General features: G+C 41.0%; 1 pseudogene; it reads right to left on the reverse strand.

The window, feature by feature from the left end:
- Positions 1-3,363: 3,363 nt before the first annotated feature.
- LOC134361451 (U4 spliceosomal RNA) lies at positions 3,364-3,445 on the reverse strand (annotated as a pseudogene).
- Positions 3,446-11,507: the final 8,062 nt, after the last annotated feature.

The raw sequence follows: 11,507 nt of genomic DNA on the forward strand, positions 1-11,507 counted from the left end.
TCCATTTGAAGTAACTGAGCTGGCTTGTTTGCCTGGCACAGGGTGGATGACCACCTGACGTGCTTATCTGGTCAGCCAGTTATCTGAATGGAGTCTCTCCAGGCCTTCTAGAACTTGTGAGTGGGGTTGCGTCATAGGAAATGCATGCTGGGCTGGTGTTCACAGCTCCAGAGAAGAAGGGGGCAGAAAGCGTGCCTGGCTCTGCTAGGAAGCCCTTCTTGGGCTGCTGCTGAGGATGAGAAGGTGGTGCTGCAAGGCGCAGATAGGCTGTGAGAGCACCACACACTCACACTGCCTGCCGCCTGTTGGGCATGCAGTGCCCAGACCTGATCCTCTATTTAGTCTGACAATGATGAGGCTTTTCCCCCTTAGGACAATCTGCCCTGTATCGTACAGAGGAAGGCACAAAGAAGTCAGTGATTTATAGACTCCTTTTAGGGAAAACAAAACAAAGCAAAGTAAAATAAAGCAAAGTAAAACAGAACAAAAAACCCCAAAGAAATGCAGGCTACGTTTTTCCATCTGAAGTTGATTTTGCTTTTCTTGGAAATAATATTTCTTGTATGGAGTCACAGCTTTGAAGATCCCTCCTGTCATCTAAGGGTCTGTATTCAGACAGGCCAATGGGTAAAGCTCATTGGAGGTGTTTTTATTTTTATTCTATCTAAGAATTAGCCCGCTTATCCTTCTCAGACAATATAATTGTTCACTAGACTCAGAGGTTGGCAGATGGTTTATAAAAATATACTGATGTACCATTTGGAGGCTGATCTTTTTATTTTGTCCTTGTCTCTCTCCTTCTCTTATCCCAATCTGCTATTTTTAATGGCAGAGACAAAGAAATGCAAGACAGAAGGCCACACTTGCTGGTGATCTTTTCCACCTCCAACAAGCCACAGGACATCCCTGCACAGTTAGTCAAGACCCTTTGAATATGTTATCTGCCAGCCTCATTCTTTTTTCATGTGCAGATCAAAAAAGAAAAATAAACTGAAATCTCATTAGGAGAGGAATTCACCTCAAGAATGGACATCAAAAACAAAACTTTGACAGGAACATACCTCCTGTCTTCTCTCCCCAGTATCCCAGCCTTTATTCCAAGACCTTTGAACTCTCATTGTTGCTGACATGGTAGTTAGTGAGAAAAGGTGGAAAAAGAAGTTCATTACGTGCTATGGATGGGCCCATAGAACTTTCCATTCAGTGCAAAAAACTGGTGTAGGAAACTGAGAAATGGCCTCCCTCTACTCTTCTAGGATCCTTGGCTGGGCTACAAATTAAATTGGCATAAGACAGATTAACAGGAGAAAAACCATACTTAATTATGTATGTATGCATGGGAGTCCTACAAAATATGAGACTCAGAGAAAGGCCAGATGAGTGAAGCTTCTGTAGCTTCTTGAGCTATAGAAAGGAATAGGGGCCCAAGGTCTCAGGGTTGGGGGGTGATGAGGCGGGGACAAGCACAGGAGGGTGAGGGTGAAGGGAGAAAATGCGTGGTGAGCAAAGGCTGGTCTGCTATGCAGGTGAAAAGTCTCTCAGGTAATAAGTTATCTGGAGCAGCCCTCTCCCTGATACAGATACTTTACTAATGTAGATTTCCTTTAAAGATGTTCATTTCTTTCATAAAACGACAGCTTTTCAGATCTATTCCTGTGTCAGCAGTTTCTGAAAATAACCAGCTCAAAATATGCCAAAGAATTGTGTCTTGCAGTGACATGTTCTGGTCTCCCACAGTCATATTTTGGGGAGATGTTTCTTGAGCCCCAACACTAGACACTTGTGAGGGAGAGGAAGATGGGTGGGATGTGTTTTGATTGTTACATTGCTGGAAAGTCTAGACTTCTTGATTTCTTGTCGTCCTGCTTTTGCTCATTAACCCACTGCCCAGGAATTGAGTGCTGAGAGGATGAGGAGATAAAACTAAGCCAAGTAAGCATTTCCATTAGAGACTAGGCAAATCTGATTTTACTTTAAAAATGAGTTTAGGGGCTGGCTGGTAGCTCAGTTGGTGAGAGTGCAGCCTTATAACAACAAGGTCACGGGTTTGGGGCCCCGTACCTGCCAGCCACCAATAAAATAAAATAAAATAAAATAAAACAAAAAAGAGTTTAGTTCAATCTTATCCTCATATAGTGGAAGAGGATGGCCCTTCAGTCTATTTCCTCCAGTGACTGCACTTTAGTAATCTGATTTCTCAAGGCATTTGCCTAGTCAAGCATTTCCTGACCCCAGTTGTGGAGGCTAATTGAGAGTTAACTGTATGTTTGCTCATCGGTTTGCTTACCTCCTAGTCTGAAAACACTCTCAGTCGCTCACATGCCAGACTGGGGGCAGAAAGTAGCATCATGGGGAGTGATTTGAAGTGTTTGGACAGCTATCTTTCCCATCACTCAATCACACAACCTGAAATCGTACCATTGGAGAGTTATTCATCTGGGCTAAAACACAGCTTTATTTTCCCCAGGGAGAGGTAATACAATTAAAAAAAAGGTTTTTCACTTTTCTGTGTTTTTTAAATTGGTGTGCATTGCAAGTGACAAATATAGTGTTTTCCCAAACAAAGTTCTATGAATTTCATATCTTCAGTTGAATATTAGAAATATTGTATATTAAGCTAGTTAATCAAATTAGTTAATCAAATCTAAGTATAAATTTCTTCAGAATTTTTGTCTCTGAAATGCTGAGAGAAGGGTATTGCAGAATTTGGAATGCTGAAAGGTAAGGGATACAAATAGCAAAGTATTAGAAAATATGGAAGTCCAGGGAGCTGTAGGGGAAGAAAAACTTTTTCTCTACCTTCTTATATTCTATAAAGGGGGCCTATGGATTAAGCTAGCAAGAGATTAGCAGGAGAAAAGGCACACAGTTTTTATTAATATTTACCTGCACAAGAGTTTACAGAAAAGAAGTGAAACTCAAAGTAGTGATTAGGCTTGGGGCTTATACTCTCTTTCATCAAAGGAAAGAGGGTTTGGGCTTCAAAGTTTGACAAATTGTGGGGGACTGACTAAGAAGTATATGGGGGGAACTAAAAGAGATAAGGGCTATTTTAGTAAAGTCTATTTATGCAAACACATCTGGGAGTCAATTCCCTGTCTTTGATGATAAGACTTTTAGGCAGATAGGAGGAGGACAGAGATCTCTTCCAGCATCTTTTGGTTCTCAGTTGCCTTCAGCTCAAAATAATTCCTATGCTAAAGAAGCATATTTTGGGGTGACATATTCTGATCCCCTTCAGAGGCAAGCGGCGGGAGTGATGCACATATTTAGCTGGTTGAAGACCCCAAGGCCAAAATATATCGTTCTATGATTTTTACCTGGTATTGAATCTGTTCCTTAAAGCATGATTGTTGTTGATCACTGTCTTAATAAAGTTTTCGATTAGCAATAATCATGCCTTGGATAAATCTCATTGGCTAGGATACTGCCACTGCACAAAGCTGTCTTAATACATTGACATATGACAGTGTTCAGCCAATACGAGGACATAATTGAGGACATAATTTGTACTTAGGCTTTATGTGATCTTGGTTTGGTTAGGTAGATGTGGTATCTCTAAATAATACCTATACCTGAGTGTGGGGAGGGTTCCTGCTGGGCCTATGCTGCAATCCAAACACGTCCAGGCTTGTCCAGTAGGCTGATAGCAAGGCCCTAGGGGGCGATTTGTTCGAATTGAAGGATTTGTGATGGTTAAAAAAGGAAGATGTTTTGCAGTTTGCAAGGCTTTGGGGGGATGTATGACAGGGCCCATATAAGTAGGTGCTGAAAGAGCTATTTTCTGTAGTGATTCTGAGAAATAAAGGTACTATTGCTCTGGGGTACAGTTGAAAAAGTGCAATTTATTTAAAAATACTTTATCTGGACATTATAATCCATATGTCACTTTGTTTTCATATACATCCTGGGGTAGTTAGTTGGCATTTGAAATACACTGCGAGTAATTAGTTTGCATTTGAAAGCATCCTTTATTATAAAAATATTGTCAATTTTTAAGGTACGAGCATGGTTTTCAGGTGTGGTTATGTTATCTTTTAGAGCATCGTAATAATGCATCTGTGGATAAAATGATATGATATTTGGAATTTGCTTCAAAATTAGTCATTGTTTGGGCTGGGTACGAAGAGAGAGAGAGAGTGGCTGGATAGAGACGAACAAGATTGGCTAGAAGGTGATAACTGTTGAAACTGGGTGACAGGTGATGGGTGGTTATTATGCTAGTCTGCTTTAGAATATATTTGAGATTTCCATAACTAAACCTTTTCTAAAAGCATAAAAAAATCAAATAAGAATAAAGACATAATATAATGTACTGACTACAAGCACTTTAGCATTTGAATTTTGTCTCTGATTAGCCTTTAAGGATATGGTAATTAGGGTAAAGGATGTTTGAAATTACTTTTTCTTTGCTGAAATGACAGTTGTTTACAAAATGTGAGTTGGCCAGATTATTGTACAGGTAACTTCACCATCTCATGAACAGGATTTAAGAATCTGGTAAAAGAAACAGCTACTCTTTGGACTGGTGTTCTGGACCTAGAGTCTATGGGGTCCCTTGTCGGGTGCTTACTGAAGGGTTTTGTCTTCTGATTCTGGCCAGAGGTGAGCTGCGCCCTCCTGGTACCAGAATACTGTCCCATCTGGGGCTGGTGAAGCTTGCAGACAGTATTCTTTTCAGAGGTTTAAATCGACAGACCACCGGAAGTATATTGAGTTTGAGAACAAGCTCTATGACTGTTTTTGTACTGGGTTGAAAATGTATGTTTCTGTGTGTGCCAGAATTTGATCTGTGGAGGGTGATGAAGAGAACTATAGGCTGTATGTACTTTTAACTACAGACGCAGGGAGTTTTAAATAGCCTCTTTAGCTTGAGGTGGGCCCAAAGCAGGCACTGGGCACCTCACTTCCACGTGGGCTCAGCTTGTCTGCCACACAGCAGGGACTCCAGGGAACACCTCTACAGCTCCTCAGGGGTCTCCTCAGGGGTCAGCCCTGGGGCAGCCATCAGCATTCGTCTTTGCATGAGGCCTGAAAAATGAGGGAGAGGGAAAAGGGAGTGGGCACAGAACAATTGGAAGGAAATAGCAATTCTGGAAAGGTGTTGGGGTCCTGAAATGTGTAGGTAGGAACAAGAGTGAAAGAAATTGTGTACTCTTAATCTGATTCCTGTTTGCACTCTTAGCTTTTTAAGGTTTTGGCAAAACTGTGTTACGCATATTAAAATGAGTTTCTTGTTCATTTGTACATTGTCACCAGTTTAAAAAATGTGTGCATATATACTTTTAAATTAATATTCCTTGGACACTTGATAATGTGCCAGACTCTGCTTTTATTAACACCATCTCACTTGATTGTTAAAAGAATCCTACAAGATAGGTATTAACTTTTATTCTTATTATTATCATAGAAGTTTGGCTCAAATTATTTAAGTTACTTCTATTTATTTACTTAACAAATGTTTATTGAGCATCTACTAGATACCAGGAATCATTTTAATTGCTGAGGACTTAGAGATGAACAGGCAGGTGTAGTCTCTGTTCTCAGGAAGCTGACTATGATAAACAAGCAAACCAATAATGAGATAATTTTAAATATTATTAAGTTTTATGAAGAAAATATACAGGCTAATGCATCGGAGAGTAGCTGATTGTTGTGGGGGTCACCATTATATAGGTGGAAGGAATAGCAGGTACCAAGAGCTGGGGCTTTGCTCAAGGCTTTGTGACTTTTCAAGGTCACTCAACTTGTGAATAGTAGCTCTGGGTTTTAATCTGTTTGTGTGGAATAGCAGGAGGCAGTGGCATGGGAAGTTTCGCTTATTCAAAGTGCAGCCACAAGAGTTATCGGAGCATGTTGAAACGGTATTTGCAGAGTTGGAATGGAGCCAGTACACCTGGGCTGCGAGGTCCCCCCCACCACTCAGAACCCCAGGGACTTCAGAGGAAGTATTTGTTTTAATCATTTTTGGAAAAGGAATCGTTCTTTGATATTTTCTCATTCTGTTTGCCTGACGAACACGTTGGAATCAGCCTTTTTAAAGGCCTCTCTCGCCTAATGAACTAGAAGCTTTGGAAAAAATCTGCCAGATGATAGAAATATTTCTCTTTCAGCTCAACTGCTGACCCAGACTAGTCGGAGCAATGGCCTTTCAAAGGATAAATCTATGAAATTCCATTTCTGGGGGCAAGTGCCTAGATCTGCATTGTTGTAAATGTCAACTGTCCAGCTCCCACTGTCAGCCTGAATGGCCGTCAGTGTTTATCCTCCAAGATCATTGCCCCAACTTATCCAGCACATGGTTGGGGGCTGTGAGGCCACGTTTCTTGTTCCTTTCAATCAAGTCTCTCTTATCTGTCCTCCTTCCTTTTTCCCTGCGAACAATTTCCAAATTTTCGAAGGTTATGACAAATTATTGACTCCTTCACTTGCAGAGCTGTTGGTTTTCCTGGGTGCCCTACTGGGCCAGCATTCCATGACTGATCCCCTGGAAGGGCTGAGAGGGTGGGAACATGTGAATCAGTTGAAGAGACTGAACAAAGGGAAGTTGATGTGAACAGCCCAGGGCACAAAATTATTCCAAATCAAAAACACCAGAATATATGTGCTGTCCTGTTTACTCTCTATCTCCAGGACCTAGAACATAGTAGGTGTTGAATAAATACTTCCTGAATGACTCTCACACAAGCTGTCTCTACTACCTTAACCTCCTTGGTCCCTTTCTCATTGAACACTGGGATTTTGCCAGTTGTTTTCCCTTGAGGAAGAGGCTGAGGGTAGAAAGAGGGGGACGGCGGGACATATTGCCTGGGCTTGATTGGCTGACTCTTTTCCAGCTGCAGAGCACTTGGTGTGTGATGAATGATACAGAAACATGCCTCCAGCAGCCAACTGGCCCCTAACCAGCCCTTTGTAAATACCAGCCAAAGGCGGCTCTGGTCTTCTGCCAGGCTAGAGACAGCGGGAGTACATCTCGCAGGTTCTTAGCCCCCACATGGGGCTCATCAGGACTCTACAGCTGTTGTTTCAGCTCCAGATACCAGCTGATGAATTCTTTGTAATTTCCCTTCAGAGAATCTACGAAGGAAATGTCATTCTCCTGCTTCCCTCTGCCTGCATATGTTTGCTTTGGCAGAGAAGCACCCTGTGTGCCTCTCTCCTGTACTCTCATCTCTTTGATTCAAATGTTCTGTCCTGCTGGTTACTTCTTGTCCCTGGAGGTACAAAACACATGCTTGGCTTGGTAGAAACATCAGGAGGATGTGTTTGGTCGCTTGAGGTGGTCTAGATTGACATAGCTGTGTGTCTTAAAATCTGTTTTACCTATCCTTCCATCGCTGCATTACACTGAGTCAGTTTAGGAAAGATCATTTATATAAATGAAAGATTTGGTCCAATAACTGGGAGGTTATATTTCTGTGTTTTACGGCTCTTGATGCTCATATATTTTCACACCTTAACACCTCAGAATTTGGGAGGCAAATTCTTTCTTGTAATTGATATATAGCACACATTAATCAGCAGTGTTTTTTATTTTTTGGTAGATAAAATAATGGTGTGTCTTACAATAGATGGAATCTTAGATTTGATGAAATATAGTAGTTAATTTTTCCCAGGAATGTCTGTTTATTTTTCCAGTCTATTTTTTCCTATTTGGTATTAACCATTCAGACTCATCTATGAGCGAAATATTTTTATAATCAACCTGACTATTTTTAAATGTGTCCATAATAATAATTATTATTATTTTAAATATAAGTATACAGATTTATATAAAGGAAGAAAGGATCCAGGAGCAAGAAAGCCTGGGTTCTTAGCCTGCTTTTGCTTTAACTAATTGTAAGACTTTGGACAAGTAATTGTCTTTTTGCCTCTCCTTTCCTGGCTGTGGAATAATGGGTAAGATCACAATGACTGCAAGAGCTTTAACTTCATAGCCATCCCTCCTGCCCGTGGGTTGTTACTCAGAGTCAAAGGGGTGGGGGTGGGGATAGCAAGTCTGGTCAATATCTCATCAGAGTGAGGTTATGTCACAGTGACTTGTGCGAACCTGTCAGGCTAGACTAAATTAGTTTTCTCTGTAAGATAATGATTCCATAATGTGAACAAATTAGAAGAGTTAATAGTTATTGAGTGCCATCAGAGCACTGGGCACTGTGCTACCTGCTTGTTATGGGTTGAATTGTGTCCACCGTTCCCCCCCATGCCCTCCCTGTACCCCCAAATGTTGAAGTCCTAATCCCCGGTAGCTGTGATCTTATTCGGATATAGTATGGTCAAGTTAAAAGGAGGTCATTAAGGTGGGCTCGAAGCTGATATGATTGTTCCTTATAAAAAGGAGAAATGTGGATACAGAGACAGGCAAGCACACAGGGAGAATGCCCTGTGAAGAGGAAGGCAGAGATCGGGGTGGTGCATCTATAAGCCAAGGAGCACCAAAGATTGCCAGCAAACCCCAGAAGCTAGGAGAGGGGAGGATTCTCCCTCACAGTCCTCAGAAGGAACCAGTCTTGTCAACACCTCAGACTTCTAGCCTCCAGAACGGCGAGACAATCCATTTCTGTTGTTTTAGCTGCGCAGTTGTTGGTACTTTGTTAGGACAGCCCTAGGAAACTAATACACTGCCATAGACACGTGCAGTCATTTGATCCTCACGGCGACCCTATTCCTTTATTCCCCGGCGTGCCAGCACTAAAGCCCCGGACAATGGAACAAGTCCTGCTCTCGGGGGGCTTGCATTCTACTGAGGGAGGTCTGATGAAAAACATACAAGTCAATGTGTCAGACATCAGATGATGAGACCTGGAAGGAAGAAAAGTAAGGCATGGTGGGGGGAAGAGAGCGTATGGGGAGGAGGGCAGTGTGGGGTTGTACGGGAGAGGCTGCAACTATTGTGTAGGAAGAGTATTGCAACTTCCCAACAAGCAACGTGAGGGCAAGCTCCTGGCTCACCAGATGAGTTCCTTTAGAACTATGTTTTTACGTGTGATGAAGCTCAGATACACGGAGACACTCGTCCAAGGTTATACAGACAGCAAGTGGAGGAGTCGGCATTTGACTCAGGATGTCTAACTGCAAACGCTCACAGTCTTACTCATGGCAAGGGCACTGTGCTCACCCTTGTCTTTATTGATTTCGGTATGATTTTATGTTCTGTTCAGCCAGAGTCTAGTCCCAGAACTACTACAATTACGCAGGTAGAAAATGTACTGATGACCCTCCCAGAAGCGTTGTTTCCTGACTTGGCATCGGTGTAAGGGGCATATGTTAAGTGGTCTTGGAATCACTGACACCCTAACTAAAGATGTTGGAGATGTGTGATTTAGCCTGCAGGTGATGCACCATCAAACAGACCAGTGTGAAATTATTAAATAAGAGGAACAATCTTAGACAAACAGGATAAAATACAAGGGGGAGAGTAAGGATTTATGAAACCAAAACCATAAAAATCATTTTAAGATTGGCTAGCCACAATCATCATTTTTAAAAACCTGTGGGGTCAGAGCTGATCATTATATGAATCAGCAACATCATGTCATTGTGGGGAATAAAGTTAAGACTAGCTAGGATGGATGTAATTCTTCCCTTGTTGCTCCCCTGAACTTAGAAAAAGATTCAAACTTTAGTATTTTAGTTTAGCCAGTAAAACTGGAAAAGTTAAAAAATGATTCTCAGTGTTACATTTGCATATACTCCTCATGAGACTCTGAATGATACCACCTTTCTACAGGGCAATTTGATGATACGTATTAAAAGCTTTCGACTGTAATTATTCTTGGAGTAATTCCAATTTCAGGATTTTTCCCCCTAAATAAATCACTGGAGATGGATGAAAAGATTTAGCTACAAATGTATTTATTGCAATATGATTTATATGGCAAGATTGGTTAATATGGTGGAATATTATACAGCCGTTAAAAACCATGATGCTAAATGAGAATTTTTAATTGTTTTCAGTTCATTTACCCTTTTGGGAATCTGATGAAAGCAATCAGCTCCCTTCTAGACAGCACATATGCACCTACATAAAACTTTGTATATAATTTCAGAGAATTCATGGACTATGGGAACTCCATGCACAGACTTGGGTTGAAGACCCCTGCTATGTAGTAAAGAGTAATAGTTACTGGCATGGGAAAGTAGTCACAGAAGTACTTATGCACATTGACATATGAGACTCAAAGATAAACACCAAAATAGTTGTTAACTTTGGGGAGTGGGACTATGGGTTTTTACACATTTTTCTTCTTTGAGATTTTCAGTATTTCTCAATTTTCTACCATGAAAATGTACTTTTTCAATGTGATTTGAAAAAATATTTTAATATGGAGCCAAAAAAAAAAAAAAATACACAGGAAGCTTAGAGAAGTCCCCAAGAAATGTAACAAAAATAACACATGATGAAAAGTGCAAAGAAAGACTATTACTTTGCTAGGGTAATAGGCACTCCTACGAGGAGAGCACGAAACAGTTTTCTGTGCTCATGGAACATTCAAGGAAAATGGATTTAATTTAAACTAAATATTATGCTTTGGCAAAAAATAGAATTTCTTTACTGTTGGTGCTGTAAAACACTCAGATAGAGCACCCAGGACATGATAGAACCTTTGTCCCTGTAAGTGAAAAAGATGTAGCAAAAAGTTATTGATCTTGTTGGTTTAAGCATCCATCTCCCTAAAGTCATGAAATAGTATCAGGTGATTTATCTCAAGCCTTCTGCTCAATTTGTTCATGGTTTTGAAGCAGGGTACACTGGTAAACAAAAGGAAAGACACTGCCGGTACCCAGCAACCTGCTCCATCCTCACATGTGCCACTGACTCCCTCTTCTCACACTCAGCATCAGGAGGGGGCTGGTGAGTGCTGCTTCTCTAATAAGGCGATTCGGGTCTTCTATTAATAAACACTGGCAATCACGGAAACTGGTGACCTAATTTCAACAAGGCTGAAATTCATTTTGTCCCCTAGTCTGATCCACAGCACTTAAGTGAAGTACACAGTAGGCAAAACCCGGTCAAATAAAATTATCCTCCATACTCACAGTTATTAATGTTAATGATGCCTCTGAAGGAAAGTATTCTATTTACTGGGCAGATTGAATCCTCTGGAGATCTGCTGAATCTATAGGGGAATTTCTCTAATCCATACTGAGGCTTGGCAGTCCTTAGACCATGTTATTTTTTGTTTCTTATCATGCTCACCACTCTTTTTATGACCCTAAAGTACTGCTGCTAAGAGTATATACCTTAGGACAATTCAGTTTCTATGACAGAATGCATGGACTGAATATCATTGTCCCTCCCTCCCCCCAACATATATACATGTAGAATTACATAATATAGTGTCATGGCTAAGAGCATGGGGTCTGTGGACAGACTTTCTTTGTTGGGCTCCTGTTCCACCACAGCTTTGTGAACTTGGGTAATTTATTTAACCTTGATAGACTTTAGTTTTCTCATCTGTAAAATGGGCATATTAAGGGTTACCTTCCTCATAGGGAAGTTGTGA

Source organism: Cynocephalus volans, chromosome 12 (assembly GCF_027409185.1).
Source record: "Cynocephalus volans isolate mCynVol1 chromosome 12, mCynVol1.pri, whole genome shotgun sequence".
NCBI classification, from domain to species: Eukaryota; Metazoa; Chordata; class Mammalia; order Dermoptera; family Cynocephalidae; genus Cynocephalus; species Cynocephalus volans.